This window comes from Peromyscus leucopus, chromosome 4, assembly GCF_004664715.2.
Source record: "Peromyscus leucopus breed LL Stock chromosome 4, UCI_PerLeu_2.1, whole genome shotgun sequence".
NCBI classification, from domain to species: domain Eukaryota; kingdom Metazoa; phylum Chordata; class Mammalia; order Rodentia; family Cricetidae; genus Peromyscus; species Peromyscus leucopus.
This window is the reverse complement of record NC_051066.1, coordinates 22339728-22355890: the sequence shown is the minus strand read 5'-3', so window position 1 is coordinate 22355890 and position 16163 is coordinate 22339728. Positions and strand designations below refer to the sequence as shown.

The following is a 16163-nucleotide window of genomic DNA, read 5'->3' as shown; positions in this document are numbered from 1 at the left end:
TGCGGCCAGCTTGTGTTGTATTCTCTTGAATTATAATTGATGTGAATGGATTCAGTCCACCTCTGGGCAGGCAACACTTGGTTGTGTAAAAAGGCTGATGCTCACTTCTGTGGGATGTCTTCATCACACCCCTCCCATCAAGGCTCAGGGAGCTAGCTACACAAGAGGAGGCAGAAAGATTATAAGAGGCAGAGGTGATGGATGACTCCAGGAGAACATTGTCTTCCAGACATAGCAGGAAAGGTGCACATATGAACTCAGAGAGACTGTGGAAGCATGCACAGGACCTACAGGTTCAACCAAACAGGGTCCACCACTGAGAGGAGGAGGTGAACACGTGACTCCACTCCTAACCAAGAAGCTATTTGCAATTAACACCTGCTGGCAAAGGGAAAAAGTTTTCTCCATCAGAGTTGCTGCATGTATCAACCACACTCCAGGGCAGGCCCCATGACCAGGAGAAGGTGGTCAACACAAAAGAGACTCCATGGCATTTTTTGTGGGCTTTTTGTTCTCGCATTTTTGTTTGTTTGCTTTGATTTTCATTAAAAATTTTCTTTTGAGAGAGCTTGGGGCATGAAGTTAGGTGGATAGGGATGTAAGGAGAATTGGGGTTGGGGGAGGGGAAACATGATCAAAATGTATTGTATGAAGTTTAGATAGGAAATCCTTAGAAAATGTTTACCTAGGCAAGTCTATCTTATTATACATTTACTAGTAGATAATTTACATTTATTTTTGAGTTTTAAAGCTAATGTCTCTGGAAAGAGGGGGAGAGAGAGAGAAGAGAAGAGAAGAGGAGAGAAGAGAAGAGAAGAGAAGAGAGAAGAAAGCAGGCCGAGCAAGCCAAGGAAAGCAAGTCAGTAAGCAGCTCCCCCCATGACCTCTGCTTCAGTTCCTGCCTCCAGGTTCTTGCCCTGACTTCCCTCCATGAAGGAATGCAGCTGTGAGCTGAAATAAACACTTTCCTCCTCAGATTCCTTTTGGTATGGTGTTTATCAAGCAACAGAAGCCCAACTAAGACAATTAGTCAAGGCACCTCTAAAATGGCTTAGAGAAAAACTTGCAAATTTTAGCATTGTAGAATTCATTTGCTTGTAGACATTATTTCACAGTCTGATGTTTGAATTACTTCTGCGCAGCTCTCCTCTCCTCAGGGACTTGAGAGGCAAATATTTCAGTCTATCATGTTGTGGTAGTTTACATCTTGGTGAACAAAGAAATGCCAGAGAGGTTGGGAAGAGGAGTAGCATCTGTGTGTGCACATGAATGACAGTGAGGTGGATATATGTGCCGAGAAAGAAGATCAAGTGTGGGCACTTTATGGTCATGGCAGAATTCAAGTCCATATTTCTGTCTTTGATTGGCCAGAACTCATTCAGGTCTCACACAGAGGTGCAGAGGTAGAGGCTCCTTGGGTAACTCCTAGCAGATGCATGCACTGTGTTTTTAGGAAGATTCTAAAAATATCTTTCACTTTCTTGATAAGTAAAAAGTATAGAGTACTCATCAGTAGGCATGATGTCTCCAATTCTGATCAAATGGTCTACATCTTCCTGTTCCTATGGCAACAGCTGGAACTTGGCTAGGACTATTTGTAAAGTTAAGACAAATAAATAGAATCAGCACCAGTCTTAGCAGAGATGTGCTTGCTTGTCCTGCAATGGAGGAGAAGCGGTGTTCAGTTCACCCACCTTTAGAGTTCTCCTTGGTGTTTGGGAACAGTTCCAACTTGGATAATTGCATTCTGCTGATCTAAAATCCCCCTGTAGTTTCCTTCAGATGAGCTGCCTTCATTTCCCTCTCTACACTTCACAGCACAGTGTTACTGACACCCACTGATTGCTCCATTCCACAGAAGAGCTGGTTACATTTCACCACCAGGAAGGTGATCCCAGGGTAAATATACGGAGTCTGCAGCTTCCTCAGTCCTTTAAGTGGAGAAATACACACCTGATGGGTTAGTAAAATCCCTGATTTGAAACTCTAGCTGGTGGAGGAAGTTTCTGTTAAGCTCTAGTAATTTGAAAAATAAGAAATCTTACTAAGAAGATAGTCTTTTTTTCACTCAACAAATAATACCACACATACTGCTAAGTATGAGATATGATGATAAGATCTGAAGTGGTAAGGACATATTACAACATCCCCATAGCAATATGTTAGCCCCATTTCAAAGATCTTCTCATAGGCTTCAGTGAATTAGCATTGAGTTCCTTCCTTTGTCTTTCTGGAATATTTGCTTTTTGAAGTAGTCTACATCTTCTCCAGTTAACAGCTTCTGTTTGCTAAAACAGAGAAAGATTATATTGATTTTTTTCATCCCCAAATAAACAATGCATGGTGGTTGCTTCTTCTGTTAAAAACTGAAGGTCAGTGTACAATTAAAAGGCTGTTTAACAAAATATCCTAATAAAGTAAACAAACAAACAAACAAACAAAAAAAAAACGAGTTTGCTTTAGTAAAGAAGTTGCCTATGATGGACTCAATGAATTTGTATGGAACATGCACAAAACAGTCCAGAGTCAGAATGCACACTTAAAAGGAACTCTTTTTAGTGGGGGGTGGGGTGGGTGAGTAGAGGAAATCTCTGTGAGGATAAAAAAGAAAGCCCTGTGGTACCCTCAAAAAGGTCTTATAGCTTTTAATTCTGCCAAGCCACTGATAGTATGAAAGATGTGCAGTACTGTAATGATCTGGCTGGAGATGTGATTGTGTCTATCTAATTAAATACAATAGCTGTTAGATGACAGAAAGACTGAACCATCTTTTGGGGTCGGATAGAAACCTGGAGTGACCTCATTTTGCATCATGCTTGTTTTCCTGGTCTTGGATCGGTCCCGCTTTGCTAACCATGCGAAAACACGTATAGGCATACTGTCTTTTGCTTTGTACCAGCAGCCTCCCCAGAGACCGTGTTTGGTTTACTTGGGGATTAAGCCTGGGTAGGCTTCCCTTCTATTTGAAATGTATGCTATTGATACCAGTGCTTAGAGAGAATCAGCCTCTGCAATGAACAGACCATGCCTGGCTCCGGAAAGTCTACATTGCATAGCGAGATGTATAGGCTGGGTGGACAGGGGCCAACACAGGCTTTTGCTCTGGGAAGCAAGTACTAGGTCATGCCTTAAAGAGTATTTTCCTGGCCCTATCCTTAATATGCAGTCTATTTCTATGGACTATGCAAATAGACTTGAGCCACTTTCTGGAGTGGCCATCCACTGTCAACTCATAGGTGGTAGTGGAGCTACTGTATAAATGTTTCCTGTCTGCCATGCGGTACTGTCTTTAAAATAAGCACGCCCCTCCCCTTGCTCATTTACAAGCAGTTGGAATCAATTTTCGTGGACTTCTTCCAACCAGGATTGTATCCAAACTGTTTAGAGTTTTTTTTTTTTTGAACCTTCCATTCTATATTTACTGTATTTAATGAAAAGCCTGGATCCCCCAGTGCTGAGCAGTGAACCCATGGTGGTCTTTCAAAAGCCTCCCTGAGTCTTGTTGCATGTATAGAAAGAGACAAACTATGCAAGGCTGTCGTTATTAAGGGAGCTGCCCCTTGCTCCTCTGCATTGAGGCTTTTCTCTGGTATCTTCCTGCCACTGACAATGCACCTCCATTGTCTGTAGCTCCTGATCCAGGGAGGAACACAGCTCTCCTGAAGGCCGGTCTGCCTCATGGCAGCTGCATTAAATGCAGAACATTTTTGTGTACGCTGTGTGCTAAGCCTACCCAGGTTAATGGTCCTCTGCTTGGACTTCTGGGAAAAAACACTCTCAAATTGTCCCATGCAAAGGGACATTTCAGTGCTGAGTTTTATTCCACAAGATTAAAAGTGAAACATGTAACCACAAAGCTGGTTTATGTCATCCCCCTGTCGGAGTCAGCAGTCACGCCAAAAATTAGATATTTGATAGGTCTGTGAGAGAAACAGATGCTGAGGGATGCCATTCCCACAATTTAGACTCCTTCTTATCTTTAAGTGAGAAAGAACATTCCAGATGAAGAAAATCTATTTTATTGGCTTTAAAATATAGCAAAGAAAATGCAGAAATAAAAAAAGGTAATTTAAAACTGATGTCATTCTCGGGAACTTATAAACTTGAAATTGGTGTTTCTAACAGCAAAAAAAAAGTCATTTAAGAGAAGCTTAGTTGTTATGTTCATTTATGTACACTTTTACCACAGCTATGGTGATATAATTGAGAGAAAAATATCCACGAGATACACTCACGTGGAGAATGTGAATGCATGCAAGGAAAAGACAAGAGACGTCCATAAACCTCCAAAAGGCTAAAACATCTACAAACTATTCTCTCAGTCGTTTTTTTTGTTTTTGTTTTTTTTCCCCTCTCTCTCTTTGGGGGAAGCATTTTGTGTTCCGTTCTTTTTATTTAATTCTGCCAGCTGTCTGCTAAACAAATCTAGCCAGGTGGGGCTTACAACCCATGACTAAAACACCTACCCGTGCAGCTGTCCAGCTTGCCCGGAGGAAGAATCCAGACAAATGGCAAGAACGGAGAGCTGGTTTTGTTTTCAAGAAAGTGACGACTGTACCTTCTTTGGCTTCGGTTTTTGCCTGTTTGCCCTAGCTAGCTCATACTTCCTAAGGTTTTATGGTGAGATAGAGAAATAATACCACTCTTTAAAGATTAGTGTGTTTTTGTTATCGTCTAGCCTAATTTATTATAATCTGCCTTTAAACAAGGGTTTTATTTTACGTTACGTCCTGGCAGTGAGCTGCATAGGTTCTGTTGCTGTTGTTGTTGTTGAGTGCTGATCGCTCCCTCCCCGACACGGGCACATGGTATTAATAAATTGTGACTGAACTTCGTTTCTTAATATCACATAATTAAGTATGTAGCTATTTAGAGGTGAAGGTTGGCATAGCTCACCCGCCAGCAGAGGCACAGAACAGGCCTCTTTGCACTGCATCATCGGCCGACCTCAACTGTGAATTTCCAGTCAGCAAATGGGCGCTTCATTGGGTGCATTTGAGCAGAGGAAGGGAAGAGCCAGGCTAAAAATGTTCACGTTGCCATCTGATCTGCAGTTCTATTGATGACAGATCAATGCATACACTGCTCAGTGACTTCCTCCTTTATCTGACATTTATCAATTCAGTGGATCTAAAAATGCTTGTCAAACTGGCCTAAAATCCTATTATTGTAGCAAGAAAACGCTGTAAGAATTACAGTTGGCCTCAGCATTTGGTTCCTGCAGCAGTTAGAGAGGATGCTCACAGGCAGTTCTACGACTGGGCGATGAATGTAGCAGACCTGAAACTCTCCACAGGGAAGTACCTGGGATGTCAGTGCACTGATACTCTTCAGAGAAACAGCCACTTAACACACAGGGACACACTGAATCCATCCCGGCTGTGATTTGGATTCACATTTACAAGAGAATAGGAGTGACTGGAATGGTAAGGGTTTTCTAAGCAAGAATGCAAGGCATTGTGTAACTCTGGAGGGAATCTGTTTAAATCTAAGTAGCTCGGGACAAGCCTTAGAAGTAGATCCACACTTTCAGCGGTCTCATTCTGCCCTTTGTAGGGACACAAAGAGATAGTGCCCAGGATCTGAGCCAGTAGAGACCAAAAATGGTGGAGATTCAGGAGATTCAGAAGGGGAGCGAGGCCATATCATCACCTTTGTTTCTCTTGTCTAGGGATGATAATAACCCGAGTTGCATAAGCCAAAGGAAAGAAGGTCAATTCTTCCTAAGAAACTGAACCAAGCCTCATATTTGTTGTTATATTTGAAGAAGAGTAATGGGAACTTGGGCAAATTATATATATATATGTATATATATATATATATACACATACATATATACACACACATACATATATATACACACACACATACATATATGTATGTATATATACACACATATATATGTGTATACACACACACACATATATATATGCATAACAAAAGCATTCCACAAGACAGTAATAGCATTACTCAGGTCTCAGAGCATTTACAGATGCATTTAAGCGCTAAGAAAGGCCCATAGCACAAAGATGCTAGCTAACCTCTCTGTTGAAAAGGAAGTGAAACCCTTCTCCTGCTCCCTGAAACCCAGGCTAGGTGCAAAGCGCAGTAGAGGCCACTTTTGTTTCAATTCTGTGCCTCCTTTGGGAATCTGGGCCTAACTCCGGAGAGAGTGAGCAGCGAACCTACTGCTACGTCAGAAACTGTGCTTAATGAGGAATAAGCATCGCCACACATCTCTCAGTTATTACAAACAGACCGTCATTTGTCCTCAGTCTAGGACACCGATACGAAGAGAGTATCTGTTTAAAACACAGGAACCCCCAAGCCATGCAAGTCAGATGTGGTGTTCTGCACAAAAAGTTAGAAAGGAAATTACGTAACATTTCCTTCCTTTTCTTTCTTTCATTATGCATGCATCTGAATCTGTTTACATTTAAATTCTCTTTAAATAAATCTTTAAATGTGGGCAAGAGCTGTTCCATAATGGAGTGCAGACAAGCAAATCCTTAATACATGTATTTTTTTTAAAATATTTTCTCCACTTATAGATTGATGAGTGGAGAAACAAAGGAATAAATAATCGGCACTTGTAGAAATACAAATCACTCTATGTGTTAGACAGACATCTTCCAAATCTTAACTTTGAGCCATGTGGTCAGCATAAACCACTGTTCGGAGATGGAAAGTTGTCCCCAAGGTCACCTCCTCTGACAAAATCATTTACAGTGGTAATGGTTGGGAACAAAAGAAGTTTGCAGTCAACAGAATGATTTGCTTTCCCACACTTGCAGGGATGGCAAGTCCCTCTGGAGACAGTGATTTCATAAAGCCAGTGCCCCGGAAACAGTTCAGCTGCAGTGTAGATGGTAACTTGCCCTTTAGGTCTGCATTGCACATGGGGAAGTAGCTTTCTTCGTTTTTGTGTCCTCTCCACCTTCCCAGGCTGTTTTCTTCCTAGACCCCACACTTTGTGAAAATTAGTTACCCCTTTCAAGTTGTCTGTCATTTTCTTGACAGGTTCCTCACTTCCAGTGCCTGGGATCATTCACTGGACTTGAGTATCTAACCTTTAAATGATTTATCTTTGAAAAAACAGCAATGAATCTCTCCTACCTCTTAAGAATATTTTTAACATAAAAATAATAGTGGCTTTTAGAGATGGCTCAGTGGGTAAGGACTTGCTACAAAATATGAGGGCTCAAGTTCACCTACCCAGAACCTTTGTGAAGCCAGGCATGTCCGTCTGTAACCCATGAGATGGGAGGTGGACACAGGAGGATTCCTGGGACCTCACGGGACAGCTAGCTGTTACTCAGCAGTGAAACAACAAAGTGGGCCCGGCTCCAAAAAGGGTGAAAGGAGACCAGCACCGGAGGGTGGCCTCTGATGTCCCCAACGGGCTACGCACGCACGCACGCACGCACGCACGCACCATCTTATAATGATGCAGTCTGAGCATATGCATCCTGTTAATGCCATACAAAATAGAAATGTCCAAATTCTCTCGTTGCTCTAGTACTAAAGGAACATATGACAGCAGAATCTTGCAGCTCTCTTATCTGCATGCACTGATTTTGGCATCTTTTGGATTTTAGCTCAGCATACTAACAGTGTGTTTCTGTATCATGCAGGTAGAAGTGAGAATCAGAGGCTCATTTAACAGTGTGAATTTTCCCAATGTATCACAATTAAAAAGACACCTGTGCTTTCTAACCTTCTGCAGATCCACTCTGAATGTGTAGTGCTTGAATAGACCAAACTTTTATATTTTATTCTATTCTCCTTTTCACTTCCCTCTTTCTCTGCTTTTTTACCTCTCTCCTTCCCTCTCTCTTTTCTTTCTTCTGTTTTCTTGTGGGGTTTTTGCTTTTTCCAGTGTTTTGATTTTGGCCCTCTTTCACGGTTGGCTTCCCATTACACTCCCCTTCCTCTTGCTGAATTTTTAAAATATGCCTTTAGCTTACAGTTTTCTTAGTATCATAGAAATTCCAAAAAAAAAAAAATTATTATTTATTTGCTATGGCCCAACAAGGAGCATTTTATTGTGCAGACATGATACATAATAAATCCCCTTTCTATTGAACATGTTTCCAGTTTCATAATAGCAATTACTATTATTTAAAAAAATCCATAAGGCCCTCCAGTCATAGTATTTTGTTTAAGCACTTGCCCTCAGGTACAGCTCTGCCTTCACCCAGCAGCTGCCTGGCCAGGCATCACGGAGGCAGGCTCTCTCTGGTCTCTTGTCATACTGTTTACAAGGCAGCCCTGTATAACTTTGCTTAGATCCTGTTACATTTCTACTTAGATCTTTATTTTTTTATTTTTTATTTTTTGGCATAATGGGATTTAATGAGAAGGAAAGTGTGCTTTTAGTTTACATTTTCAGAAGGACTTATGGTTCAACAGGATATGTAAAACCACATTCACTCCCTCGTATGCAAAGGCCCCATTCACAGAAGGAGCCACATGTCCCACCTGAATCATATCTCTTAAAAAGCTTTTGAAGATGTCATATATTAAAATTTATTTTTTTCTGAAGTCAGCAAGCTCCCTACCTTTTGTTGATGTCCACCGTAAGTTTGGTGACAAGTCTGGTGTGTTGATCCTTTGGAAATCCCACCGCTGTGCTTCGGCAAGGGCGGGGCTGTGTCCTGAGACATCTGGGGACCAGAGGAGCTGGCAGGGACCACAGAGCTTTCCATTGAAGTGACTGCTCACAGCCAGTGCAAGAACATTCGACCTGAGGCAACTACTTCCACAAATCAACGCCTTGTCAGTGGATATTTGAAAGACTGGACACAGGAAAGAGTGTACTCACTGCAGAGAGAGACAGCTTTCCTTGATTTTACCATCTCTGTGGTATGAAAAAAAAAAAAAAAAAAAAAAAAAAAAAAAAAAGAGGAGATGCCCAGGAGAGGAAGACTATAGTAACAACGCAAATTAAGTACTGTGGTAGAGATCTGGGTGGCTTAGTTGCTGGCGATTTACAATATAACAGATTTCGATACATTCAGAGCACACACGATTCTGTCATTCTAAGAGAATTTAGTCTGTGGGTGAATGGTTCCAGAGCCACCATTGTGGCACATCCATGATTCTTTGGGAGGTGTTTCATAAATAGTCTGTGGTTAAGAATTATTTTCAAGTGGCTTATTTAACAATGAATCAGGACAGAGGACTCAAGGTTATCCTTGCCGTGATTGTGATTCTTTCTCATTGGCTGTTATTCCCATGCTGTTTGTGAGTGAATGAGATGGCTGTAGAGCCAACTTCCTGGGGATTGTGTAAAGCCTTAAACATTTGCAGAACTGTGTCCCACGTGTGAGTATCAGTTACCATGTGTTTTACAGTAGGAACAAAAGCCAAAGGCTGAAAGCCTTTGCTTTAGGATTTAATTGTTAAAATGTTTATTTGTTCATACGTGGCTTCATTATAACACTTCTATAATAAGGAAACAGTATGACTGTGTTAATCACCCAATAACAGTGACAGATGAAGTCTCCAGAGACGTGCAGTTGCTTTTCCTATGGACAGAGCATCACTCACATAACTGGGATGGTTGGCGAATATGCACTCTTTGGTCATTTCAGTTTTCAACTCAGAAGACAGTGCTGTGATGATTGGGTGGAATCTGTGGCTGGAAACTGTGCCTGGGGCCCCAGGAAGAGTTGGTATCTGAAAGATGTGCTGCAAAAGGAAGTGCTTATTAAAGTGGGTCCCACATGGGACTTGGAGTAGGCAGTTCTTGTTGGGCTTTGTTCTCTTAAGTTATGGTGCTTCAGTCTTGGTGGACATATCTAGGGCCTAGAGACATCGTGTTGTGACATTACTTCATGTTTGCATTATCTGACATGCATCCTCTTTTCTAGAAGTAACTCCGCAGAGACAAGACTGTCTTGCTTAGAGTTACATTGACAGTAGCTGTATCACCTACAGTGGAACCTGCTGTGCAAGGGAAGGACAATAAACAATTGTTGAATAAAGAAAGCGCCTTCCCTCCAACACACCAGTCTCAAATGGCCACCATCTCACCTCTGTGTGGAAGGCTTTTTCAGATCTTCTCACTAACAGAGCAGTTCAAAAGAGATCAATGGACGTGAGGTATTGCCTTTTATTTTCCTAAGGAGGAAAGGAGAGAAAAATCAGACATCATTTTCACTAGCTAACACGATATATTTCTGGTTTCTTGACGTTACTTGGCAAAGGGAAAGCCCAGGTTGAACTGTTTAGAAAGATAAAGGACCCAGTCTCATGTTTTGAAGACTGGGCTTTTATAAGTGGTTTCAAAGGTGATTGGGCACATAAAGTCTAATGAAGACAGATCCTGGGAGAGCTAAGAAATTCTATCTGATGAGAGGCCCAAGTGTGAACACACCACACCATAACCATGTGGAAACAATAGCCTGTATTGGCAACAAAGGTTTCTGAATAATGAGAGAGGTGCCAATGTTCTTGAAGGTCCAATTTGGTAAACATCATACAGTGCTGACTCATCAAGACTGAAATCCAATAATGAATCACCAGTGTGAGTTAACTCGAGAGCTGGAATTCCCATCCCAGAGCGAGCTATAGCTTCAGCCAGGACTCAAACAGGTCGCTGAAAGGTGCATTTCATCAGCAAGTGATTTAATTCATATCAAAGCGACTTTACCCCAAGTGAGTGGCAACCGGCTACTTTTGAAAGCTCAACTGCTGGGGGAAATGAGTTATATTATTTATTCTCCTATTAAAAGGTAATAATCTGTAACCCTGGGTATTTTAAAAGTTGTTTCCTCAAATTCTTCAGCAAACAATGTAAAAAAATGCCTGATATCTTTGTATCTTAATCATATTCGTTAATGAAGCCCTTTAGATAATTGGTACTGCTTCTTAGTAGGCCAAACTTTCTTTCAAGTTACAAATACTCACAAAAGGTTTACATTCGAAGGGACTGCTTTGGAGATGGGCAGATTTAGTTTGTAAGTACAAAGTGAACATGCAAATTGCCTTATCTTGTGGGATTCACAAACAACCATCATTCAGATTGATTTAATACATGTCTTTTTATCTCTAAAAGTGTTAATTAGAAAATAGGGACAGTTCTCTGAACACTTAAGAGTAATAAATAGATCAAAACAGCATCCATGCTTCTGTGATGGGACATCTGAAGGCTTTGTAAAGGGATTAATACAATTGTCAAAAAGCCCACAGTATACATATTTAATGGTGCTACCAAGCTACAGTTACATTTTTACAACTTTACTGCTGAGCTTTCCCATATTCACTATGCTCAGGAAACTGACACTGGTACAACTTTTGATCCACATTTGAAGTTCTTATCTTATTAGAATTTTTCTGCAGTGCAACTCCAAACACATGCTTGGGGAAGATTTTAAAACAAGCTAATGTAAGAATAACAGTAATTCAGGAAAAAAAATGGGCTGTTGCATGGAATAGACTAGTACAAAAATTGAATTAATATATTTCCCTCTGACTGGAAGATAAAAGCCCATTTTCTGACAGTTTATCCTCACTTTGAAATTTATCCACAAAGTGACAAGCATGGCTACCAAGGAGTCCACTCTGCTACCACTGCTTGGTTTGGTGATGGAATACAACTGATGCTATGTACATGCTCAGGTTTGTTTGTGGAATGGATACAATCGTGGTATCTTTTTCACTGGGTCTCATGGTGGGGATTGAATAAGATCAGGGTGAATGGTAAGCGTTCTGAAGTTATGATCATTGAGTGATTGCCTATAAACTCAGATGACGATTCTCAACAGCTCAACTACATGACCACCTTACACTCACCACTAAAGCCTGAGTGGAATACCTCTTCACATGTGTAAGGGAGACTAGACAAGCAACCCAGTCTCTGAGGACATGACTTGACCTGCTTTTCAGTAGAACTTAAGAGGCCAAGCCACTCATTTAGGCCAGTGACTTTCTAATGCCTCCATTTGTATGTGTGCTTTAAAATATACATTTCTATTTCTTAATAAAATTAAGTATATAAAAGTGCTTATTTATAGCATTCCACACAGGTGTATGTATACATACATATACCTGCTCATACTCAACTTTCCATCACCTTTCCTTCTTCTCTCCCCTCCTCTGGTCTCTTTTTCCTCACAAATCATCTTCTTTCTACTTTTATATCTTAAAAGAATATTTTACACCATGCAATTCTGCACGCCACCCTTGTCCAATGGCCATGCAAACCTTTTCTCTACTCTTTCAACTTTAGTATGTGTGCTGCTAAAGTAAGCACTCTTCAAGTTTCATACTGTTTTGCCTTTATAAAATTTGCTTTTTACCTAATAGTATATACAGATGACAAAATCTCAAAAAATGTATAAAACTCGGTATAAAGAAAACATCCCTCTCTACCCTCTGAAGTTCCTTTTTTGTGAGGAAACACTGTTGCCGGTCATTTCAGGGACTGACTTAGCATCCAGACTTTGCCTCTTTCTTTCCGTTTCGCTTTTCTCTGTGACCCCTTTGGGTTCTTCAAACCGCTTTATTTTTTCTGACCACATTTGCTAAGTCTCCCTTTTCACGTCCTTGCTTTTGAACCCAGGAATTTTATTCCCCAGGCTTTGGGTTTTTCAGGTCACCTCCTCGGTGCTCACCATCAAATGGCCTCTGCCTTTTCTCTCTCTCTCCTCATTCCTTCAGGCAGATACCCACCTGCTCCCGAGGAACACTCAGCTTCCTCTTCCTGAGATTCATTTTCATTAACTGCTTTCTCTACTTTCCCTTGAAGATAATGACCCTATAAGGGAAAATTATGAAGTGCTAGTGGTTGGAAGCCACGGAGAGTTTTTTAGAGTTTGCTCTCAACTCTGTTTGTATTTATTTCAAGTGTGATGAGCTGGTTTGACACATGGGTTGGCTGGGCAAAGTATCACATGCCATGCACATGTCATCTATTGACTTTCTTCATTAATCTCATATTTTCTCATGACATTCCTAAGACAACCATCACTCTCCTCTTACGGATGAGGGGACATATGTGCAGGAGTGAGTAGTTTGTCCAAAGTCCCACGCTTCTAAGAGGCAGAGCCAGAATTAGCTTTATAGCAGATCTGGCCACTGTACTCTGTAGCCTCTCCTGGCCTTCAGTTCCTCAGCTGATGCTCATTTGACTCCTACATGATGTCATCACTGGATTATGTTGCTTGCTAACTTACTATGCATATTGAAGTGTCCCAAATCTTCCTTTTCGGTAATCCTCTTCCCTTTCACATATCTGTGTTCTACGCCTGGCTGATCAGTTACACACTAGAAAGAGCTGATGGAGGCCCAGAGAGAAACACTTGTTAGGGTTTACAAGATGGCAGCAGCTTAAAGAGTGCAGAAATCCAGGGCTTCGGACGCTGGCATCCTCCCTGCCCTGACCTCCTTTGAGAAGATTCCATTTTAAATAAGTTCTTGTCCAAGACACTGTGTTCATAACCATCTATCCAGCTCCTCCTTTCCCCTGGGAGGTGGGGAATCCCATAATTTCACCAGTGACTCTTCTTTCCACTGCCTTTTTTTTTGTTTATAGATGTTTTTATTTCCATTACTAAGAAACACTAACAGAAACATTCTGGACCTAGCTGGGTTTTTTTTCTTTCTTTTTTTCTTCTTAACCAATTCTCTCACCTCAGTAAAATTCCACCAGAGTTGTTTCACCCCCCTCCTCACATTTCACCCACCCACCCTCTCACAGCAGCAGCTCCTGAAGGGTCAAGCATCTCCTTATACTAGAGACCAGATGTCTAGCATCTTCACTCTGGGCCTCACACAAGCAATTAGTCCCTTGCTGCTCTTTTAACCCTGAAATTTATCACCCAGTTTCTGTCCCCTCCTTTCCTCTCTGTCCGAGAATCAATTCTTTGGAGTCTGTCTGGAGTCTCATCCTCCGGATCTTGCCTGGCTATTACCACTGTCTATCAGCCTGTGAGATCCAGTCTCTGCCTTCCAGACTCATGACCATGGTTCTTCTAACCCTTGATTGGTGGACTTGCCTGCATTTGAGGAGCTCCGATCTCTTTTTTGATCTTTCAATATCACTTGCTCTTGTTCCCCTGGAGGGATGTTTAATTCTGAAGCAAGGCAAATGCCTCTCTGAATGTTCCCAGTGTTTTGTTGCTTCAGTGAACCTCCTGTCAGCACAAATAGGTTTTTCTCATGGGAAGCAGAACTCCAGTGTCTTCCAGAAAGTGCATGCCAGTGTGGTTAACTGCACTGTACTTGGGCCTATTGTGAGTGATTTCATATGTAGACTCCGCAGCAGCAAATACCTGTGATCACTCACACACTGCCACCTACCCCCTTCCATCACCTCTGCTGACAGCTCAGTACAAGTTCTCTTCCTAGGTGGCTGGCGCTGCTTCTTGACACCTCCCCCCATTTGCTGTCTCTCATTTTGATTTTTCATTAATTTCCACAGTTTCATCTCCATATTAATATTGTCCTTAGTGATACACATCCATTTACAGCTCCTCTGGAACCACTTTATACATAGATGCCCCACCTGGGGGTCATGCAGGTTAGCCCACCCTAAAACAATGGATCATTTATATATTACTGTTACAAATAGAATGATCATTATTTCAGTTACAATTAAAATTGGGGGGTCACAATTGATTTAAGCTGTTTCCATTTCTGATCTGATGCCAGCTTTCCTTTTGTTGATTATACTGTGTCTTTCCTTCTTTTTCTTTTTCTCTTTAGCCACCACACACTAACGAAGTCCTCATGTATGTCCTCTTAGTTGAAAACTGCACTTGCGTGTATGGGTCTTTCCCTGCCCTGGGATAGTCTTGAGTTTGTCCTGGCTCTAGTTTCCCTTTTTATTTACATTTGAAGTTATGTTTTATTTCCTTACCACCACGTGTGCCCATGCACACACCCACACCCACAGATGCCATGACTACATGTGTGAGGTCAGAGGTCAATTTGAGGGAATCAGTTCTTTGCTCAGAGAAGTTCAGGATATTATGTCTGGGTACCACATTTAATGAAGCCCATTGCAGAGAACGATGGCTGTATGGCAAAAGTAGAGGCATACTGTTGTAATTTAAATGAGATAGTCATGGGAAGTTTCACTTAGAGAAGAGAAGGTTAAGCAAGGAAGTAACTGCCTCTACACATCTGTTCCACTGTCACGAATGAAATGCTGTAAGGGTTCAGTTAAGAAGTAAAGACAGGACAAATGGAACTGTTTGTTAAAAGGTATTGGAAAAGAACTTTCTAGAAAGAGCTCACCCATGAAGAACAGCAAGACTGAGCTTGAGTATTCGATTGTTTTAGCAGTGCTTTCTATAAGGGAGGGAGATTGGACTTGATAGTCAAACACACACACACACACGCACGCACGCACGCACGCACGCACGCATGCACGCACAAGAACTCTATAAAATTTCTAAACTTTAAAAAAGGAAAAAAAATCTCTTGAGCAGTCAGGAGCAATTTTGACTTGACATATGGGTATGGTGGATATGGCTTATTGGTCAAAAGCTAGACAACTCTGGTTTAAACTAACATAGAAGTTGTAACAAGGTAAAGATATTTTCTCCCTTCAGAAAACTGTGAAGTGCAATAGAACTAGTGAAAATTAGTATTTGGATGACTTTTCAGATCTTTGCTTGGGAGGATCGTGGAAGCACATGCCCTGTGAAAAAGCATGTAACCACAGAGGGCTTCAGGCTAGCTTCCCTGTGCTAAAGAACTGTCTCCAGGAAACTGCAGTTCATCTGGGAAGGAAGTGGAAGGAGGTTAAAGACACGTGAGCTGTGTGGCCATGAAACAAAGTCAAACCCATGCTTAGGAGGACTGGAATCTCACTTGCTTCCTGAGAGACCTTTTCTGAACGTCCACAGCTGACAAGGACTCATCCCTACCACCTCGCACTGAAGTTCACCTGACAAGCTTGATGTTCAGTCTCCTCTCTTACCATGTCTTCTTGGCTGCCTTTACCCCCATCTGCATCCTATTTCCCTTGCACACTGCTCTGACTAAACTTGTGGGTGCCAAGCCTTCTCAAGGAGCTGTCTGTCTCTGGCCTTCCATTTGTCTTCAGGTTGTCAATTGCAATTTTGATCAGAGTTGAGTTTTATTTCTCACAGCTGCACTACCAGTGGAATGATCCTCGCTGATCTTCATCGATTCTCCACTCCACCTCC

At 41.6% G+C, this 16163-nt stretch overlaps 1 non-coding gene across 1 annotated transcript; it reads right to left on the bottom strand.

The window, feature by feature from the left end:
• Nucleotides 1-12152: 12152 nt before the first annotated feature.
• LOC114705175 lies at nucleotides 12153-12259 on the bottom strand. The gene has a single exon (XR_003736362.1). It is a non-coding gene; the product is annotated as a U6 spliceosomal RNA (small nuclear RNA).
• Nucleotides 12260-16163: the final 3904 nt, after the last annotated feature.